The sequence below is a fragment of the Enhydra lutris genome, unplaced genomic scaffold (genome assembly GCF_002288905.1).
Source record: "Enhydra lutris kenyoni isolate GAN:26980312 unplaced genomic scaffold, ASM228890v2 scaffoldscaffold3, whole genome shotgun sequence".
In the NCBI taxonomy this organism is placed as follows: domain Eukaryota; kingdom Metazoa; phylum Chordata; class Mammalia; order Carnivora; family Mustelidae; genus Enhydra; species Enhydra lutris.
Genome location: NW_019154087.1, coordinates 49536322 through 49549769, shown reverse-complemented (window position 1 = coordinate 49549769; position 13448 = coordinate 49536322).

Sequence of the window (13448 nt, the reverse complement as noted above, 5' to 3'; positions counted from 1 at the left end):
TTACACATTAGTATTCTCTGCTCTTCCTTAGATCAGACAGGATAGCTAGAGCCAGCTTGAGCTGGGCATTTTTCTTCCCTTAGGTCAGTTAGGCTCTGATAATACCCCAGTAGGTTAGGATCTGGTTAGTTTCTTCTGAGGGCTGATTTTAAGAGAAACAGAGTGCTCTGGCATACTTCAAAATGGTACATTTTCTCTTCCTCCCTAAGGAAGCACAATGAGATTTTTCTCTAATATATACTGTGAGAATCTGGTTGAGCTCTTGAAGGTAAAATTCATTAATGTATGGGGACTCTTCCCCCTACTATAACTGGGTAACCTTGGAGATTTATCTCTGACTTGTCCATACTGAGCCTTCCAGTATTTTATCAGTTACAGTTCAGGTTTCCCTACTTTAGTGCTGGTTCCCATGGAGATTTCTGCTCAAGTGTTTCTGCTCTGGTAAGTTGCAATACTCTCTATTCTCTTATTGATATCTCCAATTTTACAGGCAAGAGATTGCCTGCAACCTCACTTTGACAAATCTAAAAGGAATTGTTGACTTTTCAGTTTGTTTAGGCTTTTAATTATTAGGACAGAATAGTGACTTCTTCTAATAATGAAGGAAGAGAAACTGGAAATCCTCATGATCACTTTTTCTAGTCTACTTTTTTATTGTCTAGCTTATGATTACTTATTCATAAGATTGGTCATGGTCTTCTGTTAATTTGAGAATTATTTATTTACCATCTACTTTGTGTCAGGCATTAGAAGTCAAAGTAAAATTTTGTTAATAGGATAGAAAACATGTCGAACCTCTCAGAACTTAATTTTTTGAAAGGATAATTCCAAAATAAAAACAAGGTACACATAGTTAATGGCGGTGATTTTGATGATGGTGTCATTTGCCGAGCTAGCTGAGATTATTGGAACAAGAAGTTTGAGGAGATAAAGAGTTTTATTTTTGGAACACTAATTCTGAAATACTAATTTGACATGCAAGGGGCCAGGTCAAATAGGCAGTTGGATGCATGGATACCAGCTGCCTTATCTACTCCGTATTTCTCAATTCAAATTTCTAAGAAAGATATTTTTTTTTTTCTCTAAACTTCTTAATAGTCCCCTGATCAGTGTATAACCTAGCCTCCTTTGGCTCATTTCCACAACCATGACTAACATTGTCCCCACATATCTTGATTTCACCACACAAGGCATGATATTACTTTTATAGGCAGACATATCCAGGCTCCAGTACTACTGCCCTCAGGAATTTAAAAGTATTTTTGATCTCTAAGCTGTTTTCTCACTTTTAAAGATTCATAGTAATACCCATTAGATTTTTTGAGCATTAAATTTGTTAAGTATATGGAACTATCTAACCCAAATAATAGACTTTGGTTCACATTAAAAGATTAATTCAATTATATACATTATCATTTTGATTTTTTTAATCTTTATATCTGTAATAAGAATCTCTTGTTCTAGAGATTTTTGGACTTTGATTAGCTAGAAAGTATATGTGTTTGAGAGTTAAATAGGTTCTGAAATTCTAATAGAATTGTATTTTTAACATAGAAGAAACAGTTCACTGACATGATTTTAAGATTATATTGTATTTGCTAAATATAGTCTCTGGTCAGGCCACTGTTCTTCTGGGAAACCCAATGGGTTAGTAGTAGTAGGAGGAGGAGCAGTAGTAGTCATAGTCATAGTAGTAGTGGTAGTGTTGGCTGATCTTTCCTTTTGTCCTTTCTAAATAGCATTGTTTCATTTTCCCCTTTGGGCCTATTAAATGGCACTGTAATCCAAAGTCATATCCCTTAAGCTAGAAAACGAGACTTTCCCTCTACAGAATATTAATCTTAAGATAATATATAGACTGAAAAACATTGGTGCTCCTCCATATCAAAGGTCACATGCTCTATAGACTCTTCTTGCTATAAAAGCATTCCTGCAGTTTTTGCTTTCTAGTCCTGGGATGTGGGCTTTGGTTTCTATGCATTTCTAAGTCTGAAGCTTCAGTTTACTCAGTTGTTGTGTGGGCTCCCAATATGCTTCCTATAAATTTCCTTTTGTATGAATTAGCCAGAATATTATCTTGTGTTTACAGAGAGTTATACCAGATACAAAATGTTGGTGTACACATCCAAAGAGTATAACACCTTCTTAAGTGTACAACACACTTTTGAGACCTGAGTTTTGACAAAATGCAGAGTTTCTTGGCACTAAAATATGGAGCAGAAGTTTCTTATTGAGGAGTGCCAGAATTCAAAGTATTGAGAGACTAAAATCTATGGAGGAAAAGCAAGGGAATGCAAGAAGGAAGTACAGAAAGTCATCAAATTAAGTTGGGCCACAAAAAGATGTCACAGATAGATGTATGGCCACAAGAATTTGTGTCCAAGAAGAGTCAGGGCTAATAAAGAAGGCATGAAGGAGAGGGAAAGCTAAAACATGAATTCTGGAACACATAGGTTTTCCTCAGGTTGCCTCATACAGTCTGAATTTATAGGGAGAGGAGTCAGGGTAGCTTTACTTAGAGTGCTTGGGGAAACAGTATCTGTTAGGTAAAACCAGATATTTCTTCCATCCAGGTTTATCTATAGATATATTCTCTCCCCTATACCTTTACCCTCAGAGGTTCTTCACTTAAGGACAAGTTGGTTTTACTTGTTCCTTATCTTATGACAACCCTTACTTCCCTCTGCCTCAAGGTATATATTTTGAGTTTTCATGCGTATTTCACTTCATTTTAGTTGGTGTTATAATGTTTTTCATACCATAACCCCAGTTATCAATGTTACTTTCTGTTACAACTGTAGTATTTTAATATCAAACTATAATGTTTTTGACCAAAAGAGCATTTCTTTTTTAATACTAAAAAATTTCCTTTACCACATTTATAAAGTAGGTAGGGTATAATAGAGTGTCATGACATAATGTGTGCTGTTTCAAAGAGGCTTTCAATTAAATTTAGAGTAACTATTTAGTTTTTTGTTTTTTTTTCTTCCCTTCCTCTCCCTGGAGGGTGTGTTTTATTTACTTACTAGACTGGGGGCCTGGTAGACCTTCTCCATCATGTAGGTGGTATAAAAATTCACAGTAAACTTTAAAGTTTTTTTTCTTCTGGGACATCTGAAAATAAATATGGGTCTTTCTGAGAACTTCTAGACAGGTTGATATTAATAGCATATTTTATGATATTTTCCACTGTACAATATAGGACTCTAAAGCTTTACAAATGGCATCAGCATCCATTTCCTTCATACTTAGCAAGGGGATTTTTCCAAGTTTCTCCTCACATTCACTGGCAGCAAACAAAACAGAATGTTAGTTATGATCACGTATTTCCAGACACCCTAAGTCTACGTGTGATTTAACTACAAATGCATATATTTGGCATAAAATTTCTTCTTTTGAATATAACAAAATGTAGAAAAATCCAGCACTTAATGTAATTATGCATATTGATTTTTGAATGCTAGTCTTTCAAATAAGTATTACGTAAATGAAAACTGATGCAGGAACCTTTAAAAACAATGTTAGTTGCTACAATTCCATGTAGAGCTTTCTGAAAACTGCACTGCACCTCTTTTTTTTTTTTTTTTAACAATACGTAAGTAAATTTAAGCTATTTGGAGCTTACAGAGATCATATCAGAAGTCATCTGCAGAGTGTCAGCATTTTGAAAGAGGTAGGATATGAATTGTATTTAGAAAGAAAAGCTTGATAGAGATCTTTCGCACTGCTGTATAGAATTGTTTCAGAGAAATATTATTCCTTATTTGCTGTTAGGTTTTGTCAGACCTGAATCCAAAAAGCATATTGATTTGTTGTCAGTAAGCTGCATATGCTGGATGGATCTGTTTATCCCATGATTGTGTAAAGCTTATTTCATTGCACTTGCTTGGGGGCACATAGTACTAGAAAAGAAGTTCAAATCCACCTCCACCCCACCTTTCCAAGCAATTCCTTCATTCTTTTAGAATTTGGCTCATAAATAAAGGACAGAAGAAATCATCTCATAAATCTGGGTACTGGCTTTCACAATTCTGTTGTGATAAATCCTGAAAATTACTTTTTTTCTTCACTTTTGCTATTAATGCTAAGCTTTTAGTGTCTATCATTGGTCTGTCTTAGGACATGAAATATTCATTATGTTTAATTTATTAGCTGCTAATTTTACTTCTTTTACTCCATATTTGATTACCTAAAGAACTCAGAATGGAAGCTGACATATGGTATCTCTGCAGTACTGATTGAACATCTGCCACTCATGTAATATTTCAAGTGTATCAAGTAAATTGCTTACATAAGTAAGATAATGCTTTATCTCTATTCCATTAGGTTAAGTTGAATATTTATTCTTTTATAGTACATGGTGCACAGTATGTTCTGTTGTATGGGAGACAAGAACCAGTTAGCAAAAAAAAAAAAAAAAAAAAAAAAGTTTTCTTGAGTTTTGACCTCAGATGGAAATACAATGAAATCATGGTGCTTACTACAGAGGGAAAGAAGTATTCCAGTGGAGAGACAAAAAGGAGGAAGAGATTCAGTGTTGTAACCCTGGGTTTACTGAAGATTTACCTACTAGCAGACCAACAACAATGTTCTCTCCTTTTCTCTGTGTCTCTCTCCCTCTCCTCCTCCTTCTCCCGCTGTCCCCTACAGTTCTCCTTGCCCTATCTTTTCTCTTCATCCTCTTCCAGGGAGCACAGAAAGTTTCTTTGACCATTTTTATTGGGTGACTAATTATACAGGCACAAATGTATCTATTTAATTCAGTAATTGTACTTAGGTATGACTAGCAAGAAAAGTTTACCTGGAATTGTATGACTTTCCTTTATGTCACTCATTGTGAGCTTCTTGAGGGATCTGGGTTCTTCATTTAGACCTCTCCTTTGTAAAAATGCATTTGGCTCTGGCTCTCCTCTTTGACAATCTGAAATCCTTCATGTCCTGAACATTTCTAATTGTTTTTCCTCATCAGAATTTTCCCATGATGACCTTTACAAATACAATGAGTTCTGATAAAATTCTAGACTATTGTGCTCATGCTTGAGAGTTTTGAGAGTTCAAAATATCTGTCTTCGAAAATAATAGCATCATTATCCCAGTCCTTCTGAGTTACGCCACATGAAACATCTTTTATTCTACTTACTTGCTTACTCCCTCGTAAGTAAAAAATATTGAAGATTTTTTTTTTGAAAATCGATGTTAAATTTGTTGTTTTTTGCTTTTGATTTAAAAATTTGTTTCAGATTTACATTTTATTAATAGAGTACCTGCCTACATTCCAGACACTGTTCTGGGCCCTGCAACATAGAGGTAAACAAAACTTGCACTCTTAAAGCTTATGTGCGTATGCACCATACTAAGTCAACAAATCAAACAACAAAGTAGTTTCTAATAGTAGTAAGAGTTAAGAAGGAAATGTGGGCAATTTTCCTGGGTATGGCTAGGTTCAAGGGAGGCTAATTGAACTGGGTATTCAAGGAAGACCTGTTTGAAGAGTTAATCTGAGCTAAGTTCTGACTGATCTGAAAGAGCTGAGTGTGTGGAAATTTGTGGGTGGAGCATTCGTATAGGTAAAAGGGTGAGTGCTGGAACCTTAGGGAAGGAATACATCCTTTGCATTGGAGACATATAAAGAAGGCCTTTCTGTGTGGTATATAAGAAAAAAACAACTGAGTGGCAAGAAGTAGGTTATAGGTCAAATCACATTTGATCTTATAGGCCCTCTAAGATTTCATTTGAGGAGTTGTCACTGATTCTAAGAGAGATGGGATTGCATTGGTTGATTGAAGTCAGGGAATGACAATATCAGATTTCGTACAGGCATTTGGGTTTTTCTATGAACAATGGATACAAATTATAGAGCCTTATTCAATGAGTCCCTGGTTGTAAGCAAAACAAAAACAAAAATAAAAAAGACAAATAAAAAAAAAACAACAAAAAACAAAACAAAACAAAGCAAAACAAACAAAGAAAAAAACACCCCAGCTTTGGCTGGTTTAAACAGAAAGTGACTTTTTGGTCAGCATATTGGTTAGCACAGAGAATCATCCAGAAGGTTGAAGAAATAGGCAGAAACACAACCAGGATCCCATCACATATCTGGATAATAGGGCTGCAGTTGAGGCTTCACTGAGCTCTGAATACCCGGAGGCCCTACAGTATCCAGACTCTGGGTGTTTACTCCTGCAGCTGTTCTAATTGCTCCATTTCTGTGGGTCACTGACTTCAGACTCAAGGTCCTGAGCAGTTGCATCTGGTTTGCTGAAGTTCTGCAAGAAGAAAATCTGGGGAAATGTACGTCTTGTGATTTCAGCTTTTAAAGCAGGAAGCAAGTTTTGCATGGTATATTCTTTAAATGTAAAAAGGATTCATATGTTTGACAGATAATAAAGTGACAAATATTCACCATAGAGGCTAGTGCAGTGATCAGGTAAATGACCATTTTGGCTCGGACTAGTGTCACAGCAATAAAGAAAATCTTCAGACTCTTAATTATTTGAAAGTAGAGTCAAAAGGAGTTTCTTTTGGCATAAATATGGAGGATGGAGAGGAAAAGAAGAATCAAGTATAATTCCTAGGTTTGAGGACCTAGATAGATGGTGGTAACATTTTAATATCTCAGATAGCCATTAGACAATTAAATGGTGATTCTAAGTTTAATTAATTCTAAAGCTTAGAGGCAAAATCAAAGGGTGGAGAAATAAACATAGATTCATAGGCTTTTAGCTTCTTTTTGTGATAAGGCATTATGTTTATTACAGCCATTTTAGACTTAAAAATTTACATTAATAGTGCCAATTATCTCTTTACTTACTAACTTAAAATAGCTCTACAAAATTGCACACAATATAAAGTGAAAACTCACCTGCTGAGCTTTCATGGCACCCTATAGTATGACTGAGTTTGGTATATTCATACTCGTTCTTATTTTCCAATGCTTCCCAGATCACAGATAACCACTCTCATGATTAGGCCAATTGTATCACTGGATATCCCATAAGCATTGTGAAGTTCTGATTCCTATTTTTTTTATTGTTGTTATTCTCCCAAATTGGAAACATTATAGCAGAATGTTTAAGAGAAATTTTGAGTATGACAGACCAGAAGTGACTCCTGGTCCACACCAGTTATTAGCTGTATGATCTAGGGATGCATTAGTCTTCTCTACTTCTCATCCTTAAAATGAAGACCTATTGCATGGGGATAAGATGATTATACCTCTTCCATGGGGACGTGGTAAGAATTAAATGAGAGAATTTTTATAAATACTTGACACACATTGCAAGTACCCAATAGATGATAACTTCAGTTATTATTTTTTATCTTTTCCTTCTCTTTCTAAATGCAAAAATCCATTCTTCAAAAAGAAATTGTCCTTCAAGTCCAAGCTTTTGAAGCTCCTACAATGCTTCTCATCCTAGTCAAGGCTAAAACTGAAAGCAAGAGCAAAACTTATAAAGATTTATTGAAAAACAAACAAACAAACAAACAAACAGGATCATGACTATCCAAAGACAAAACACAAACAACAGTTAGCCCTCTGAGGCTGAGGCTGGAGGCAGGGTCTAAGTGTATTCCTTTATAGCACCATAGGCTGAAATCATGACGGCTTATCAATGCTCCTGTGTATCTGTGGCACCTAACTTCTTTATGGTCATTCAAGTTTCTGTGCTCACAAAAGACTTCTCTGTTCCCCATAACTTAAAATTGCATATATCTTTGGCTTGTTTTGATTTAGTCCCGCCTTATGTCCACATGAGTTTATAGGTCACAAGAATTGTGATCCTTAATTTGCATTTCTTGACCTTAATTTAAAATTTCTAGAGATAAAGAATTTGGTCTAAACTCCATGATTTCTCTTGTGTCAGATGTGTAGCTGTACGCTGCGTGCAAAATTAGGTTGTATAGTATTAGGCTTACACCTTTCTAGAAGCTGTAGGGAGGGCAAATTAAATTAAGAGGGTTTGGGGGTACAGCAAGTGAGTAATTTGTTGTCAGTGGTAATCTGTTGGTGAGGGGGAGACAATCGCTGAAACTTACTCAGATAATAAGGGATTGAGCTAAAAGGATATACAGGAACCATAAAAGTTTAGGGCATAAAATACAGCTGGGGTAAATAGGAATTGAAAAATTGTCAAGCAATTTGTATCTTTCTATCTCAACCTGATTTTGTTCATCTCTATTTTACTCTCTGCAGTCTGGTTTTATTTGCTTATTCAATAATATTAATTGCTCATTCAACGTAGGCAAATAACTCGGGCATTCATTATCTTAGGTTTTCTCTGCTTGTTCATGGGATCAAATCTCCATAATTTTGTCTTACCTTGATTCCAGCTCCATTGATTTAGTGATGGTTACATTGAATTTTCCAGGCACAGTCCCGTATCTCTTCTTTGCTCTGTCTACATTCATTCCCTTAGTGATATTATTCAGTCTCATAGCTATCAATATTATATATATTTTGACAACTTTTCAGATTTATGTCTTTGAATTCCAGACCTATATATTCAGCTGCCCACTTTATATCTCAACTCGGATATCTAATTGGCAACTCCAAGTTAACATGTCCAAAATACTGCTCCTCATTTCATCTCCCTTTCCAAACCTGTTCTGATCACAGTCTTTCTTATCTTAGTTGATAGCAACTCTATGTTCAGTTGCTTAGTCCAAAACCCTTGGTGCTATCTTTGACTACGTTCTTAGTTTCATTCCTCATATGAAGTCAGCAAGTCCTTTCAGCTCTACATTTTAAATGTATGAAAGATCCAACTACTCCTCATTACCTCCATTACCAGCAGGCCACTCTCATTTCTCACTTGAATTATTGCAGTAGACTGCTAACTAGTTTCCCTGCTTCACTTCTAGATTCCTCTGTGTCTATTCTAATCTATATCTATAGATTTCCCAGAATGATCCTCATAACAAAAAGCTCAGACTATCAACTTCTTTGCTCAAAACCCTCCTTTGTTGTCCCTTCTCCTGCAGAATAGAAGCCAATGTTTTTATAATCCTCTTTAGGGCCCAGAAGAGCTATCTCTCTCTTCCTTACTTCTGACTTTATCTCTTAGTATTCACCTTTGCTCATTTTTGTTCTTCTGTTGTTTCACAGACCTCTTTGCTGTCCTTTAATGAGTTAGACAAGACCATGCCCCAGAGCATTTGCATTTACTCCCCCACCCCCAACTTAAAATTCCTTTCCCAAGATATTTACATTCTCTATCTTTCAAGCTTTTACTTAAATGTTATCCTTAGTGCAAGGCCTTCTCTTGCTGCCTTATTTAAAAATGAAACCTCTTCACCCTGCATTCTCTATCCCTGCTCCCTATTGCATTTCACTCCAAAGAACTTAATAGGGTTTGATATACTATATATTTTGCTTATTGACAGATTCTCTCCTCCTCCAGTGGAAGGCAAACTCCACAAAAACACATTTCTGATTGGTCCATTCATTGCTGTGTCCTCAATATCTGGAAAAATATCAGTAACTGTATGCTGAGTCAATGAGTGCACTTACAAATTAAATTAGGAAATGACTATTTGTCATCTTTTTTTTCTGGTTGCTATATGGGGTATTTATGGGGAAGAGATCATCTTTCTTATACATCCAGAACATGTGAGGCATTTTGAATTTTCTGATTGTTTCATATAAATCTACTCTACATAGCACATGATATTCTTCCCATTTTACCAATGAAGATACTGAAATTTATTTATTTATTTATTTATTTATTGATATTTTAGTTATTTATTTGACAGAGAGAGACACAGTGAGAGATGAAACAGAAGCAGAGGGAGTGGGATAAGGAGAAGCAGGCTTCCTGCTGAGCAGGGAGCCTAACATCGGGCTGGATCCCAGGATCCAGGGATCATGAACTGAGCTGAAGGCAGACGCTTAAGGACTGAGCCACCCAGGCACCCCAGGATGTTGAAATTTAGAGAGTAAAAGCAACATGTCCAAAGTAGAGCTGTGATGTGAACCCAGTTATCTCTCTGTCTGTACTCTGTTTTCCTTCTAATAATACATGCTGCTAGAATTAGGATTTCTATCTTCATCCTTATACATAACATTTTTATTCTACCCCTTTTTATTTTTCTTACAAAAATAGCATTAGAAAAATACCTATAGATTTTATATCTTTTTGGGGTCAACAAGTAGAAGATCAATATTCTCACGAAAGATACTAAACTTTGGAATAGAGATTCTTCTATTGGTACATCATTCCTTTTCTGACAGTCATTAGTGGCCCTTCACCCTTCACCCAGACATTTATCATAAGGCTCTACCCATTTCCTTTCTCCACAGCCTGCCTCTCTTCCCAGCTAAGCTATTTCCTGCTTAAAATCTCAGTCTATTTTTAGGATCTGTTGTCACAAAAACAATATTTTTCTCTAATGTTTCTAAGAATATTAATTGTAGGTTTTCTGCAAATTTCATCTGTTCCCTACCCCTATGTCCCTTTCCTTTGAGACTGTTCCTTTTTCTTTTTCTCTTAAAAAAAATTGTGTTTTCCTATTTGGTTTCTATCTTTAATGTTATAAAGTTTTCTCAGTTCTCCCTGGTTGCACATTCATATTAAAGAGTAAATGGAAGCTTTGAGTGCACACATGGGGCTTACCCATTAAGGCATACTAGAGGACAATACACTGCCAACTGTGACGCTGTCTCTTTTTTTCTTGATCTCTCCATTTTCATCTGGTCTTCTGCCTGGTTGTCACATTCTGTAAACTAGTGTGTGAAGAAGACTAAGAATCCCATCATTCACTTAATTCCTGTTGTTTGGTACAGCATGTCTCGAGCTATGTTTCCAGGTTTGCAGGATTAATTGCTTCCTGTACAGAGAGGCAATGCTCTGGCTTTCAGGTCGCCTCCACTTCCTACACACTTCTCCCCCAACTCCTTTCAAAAGTACATATCTTCAATTTCTGAGTCTGAGATTATGTGACTCAAACCAGATTAATTCTTCCAGTTTCTTCATAGGCAAGCACATAGGGTGAAACTTTCTATATTCTTCTATGTCGTTTACTACTCACAATGATAGAGCTAATACAGTTTAGGTATTAGGCATCAGGAAATGAACTGCCTTGCTTCAAACCCTAACTCTGCCACTTATATTAAGGGTATGATCTGATTAAATTCTTCAACCTTTCAGGGCCTTCCTCACCTGTGAATTGTGGATAATAATAGTACCTATCCCAAAGAGCTTCTAACATAATGAAAGCACTTATAAATTTGCCTGACACATACAATAGATGCTAGAGAAATGTTTGGATTTATTATGCACTTTTGTTCTTTCTAAAAATCTGCTGATTTCTACCAGCTACTGTTGCTTCTCTTCCCATTCTTTTGTCCTTATAGATTAAGATGCCCTATTCCCTTATTACCAGTTTAATAATGTTTTTGGAGCAAGCCAATCTAAATACTTTAATACTTTATAATTACCTGAATTATGGAACTCTCCCAAATCTAATCCTCTCCCTATGTATTAGCATGGTAAATCAATACCTGCTTTGGTAATCTGCCTGGTACTTGTGTGCCTCTGGAAAATGGCTTGCTTTCCGGTCTCCTTCCTAGGTACCAGAGTCCTACTCTGGAATCCCAGCCAGCCCACCAGTACACAAGTATCACTGATTGCCAACTACTTGCTCATTAGATTTCACCAAATTCCCTGTGCCTGGAGTGTCCTTCACCATACCCAACCTAAGGAGACACTTGCTTCTACTTTTATGTGTTGAATTTTTATTGTCTGTGGTTTGCCCCTAGATTTACTAATCACTGTCTTTTTTGTTGGCTGGGATCAAATCCCTTGTTTTTGAACCTTTCATAGCCTCTCCAGTTTTTAAATGGCCCGTGCCTAGGTATTTACCAAAATATGACACAATTTCCTTTCTTTCTATTTTTAAATTCTCACTTCCCATTTTCATTTTTTTTTCATTTTTCTCCTATTCCCTTCCTTCTCTGAAATTTGAAAGAACACTTTTTTTTAAAGACTTTATTTGTTTATTTGGCAGAGAGAGAGAGAGAGAGGACACACAGGAAGGGGGAGCAGCAGGCAGAGGGAGAAGCAGGCTCTCAGCTGATCAAGGAGCCTGATGTGGAACTGGATCCCAGGATCCTGGGATCATGCCTTGGGCCAAAGGCAGGCGCTTAACTGACTGAGCCACCCAAGCGCCCTTGAAAGAACACTTCTACTTTTTCAAGATAGGACATTTTAGGGATAGGATGACATATATTACTTCTACTAGAAATATGTTTGAGGAGCTGTGTACATGGGAAATAGCAATGCATTATTGTTTAGGGAGATGCAGTTGTCTTTCTCATTACTATAATAAGGGGCACTTTTATTTTCTATTGTACATTAGCAAAACATTCCAATTTCACTCTAGTTGCACATTAGGCTTCATGTTCCAAAACGAGAAACAGTAATAGGTTTTTATTCATAGTTTACTACAGTGAAATGATTTTGTGAAAATGACATTTTCATAATCACTTTCCCCCACCACTACTGGCATTAATATCAAATTAAGAAATATACAAATGTTTATTTTGAATGCTGAGAACATACAGTTTTTAAGATTGCATTATATTTATTCTTCAATCCCATGGGGTTTAAGGAAACATGGCCATTTTGAAATGGACAAAAATGACCTTGGATTTACAAAATGTATCTAAAATACTTAGTAATTGAAGCTACTGAGTCCTAGAAAGGGATAGAAATTAGAGTGTGTACTAATGTTAACAATAAAAGTACTATAGCAATGGAAGTGAGGCACTACATCAACAGCAGGAAATGTTGCTTTCTGCACTAGTTAAAATACAGCTGCATTTTTATTTGGTTGTTCACTCTTGCTTACCATTTATACCATTGTGCCATCGTGGATACCAGTATGCATACTATCCTGTCTGCAGGGTCTAGGTGTCTTATTCACTGTGCAGAGATCAGTAGGCTTTTCTTTGTAGAGCTCTGATAAAATGGAATTCAACTTCTAGGAACAAATCTCACTGAAGGAAGGAGGGAGGAAGGAAGGGAGGGAAGGAAACTTGCAAGACAAGTTCTCATTCTAAAGTCCCCTACCTCAGGCCTTGATTCACGGTTGGTTATAGACAGTCAATTTGCTAATGTCATGTGTACTTATTTAGCCTATAGTGTTAAAAAGACTGCCGTCGAAATATGGGAATCGGGAAGAAAGTCAGGTAGTTAAGGATTGCTTCCTGTTTCAGTGTATGCTCATTATTGGCTTTGTAAATCATCAGTGAATATTACACGTAACAGCTTGTAGAGATTTAGTGTTTTATAGTAATTTAAATGGAAATATAGATATATTAAAATAAAGGTAGGGATCCACTGTGTTTTAGTTTTACTCTATGTCTGATAATGGAGAGACATGTATCATATTATATGATGTCATACCCAGTTATCTTTCAGAATTCACCTATTATGCTTATTCTACTA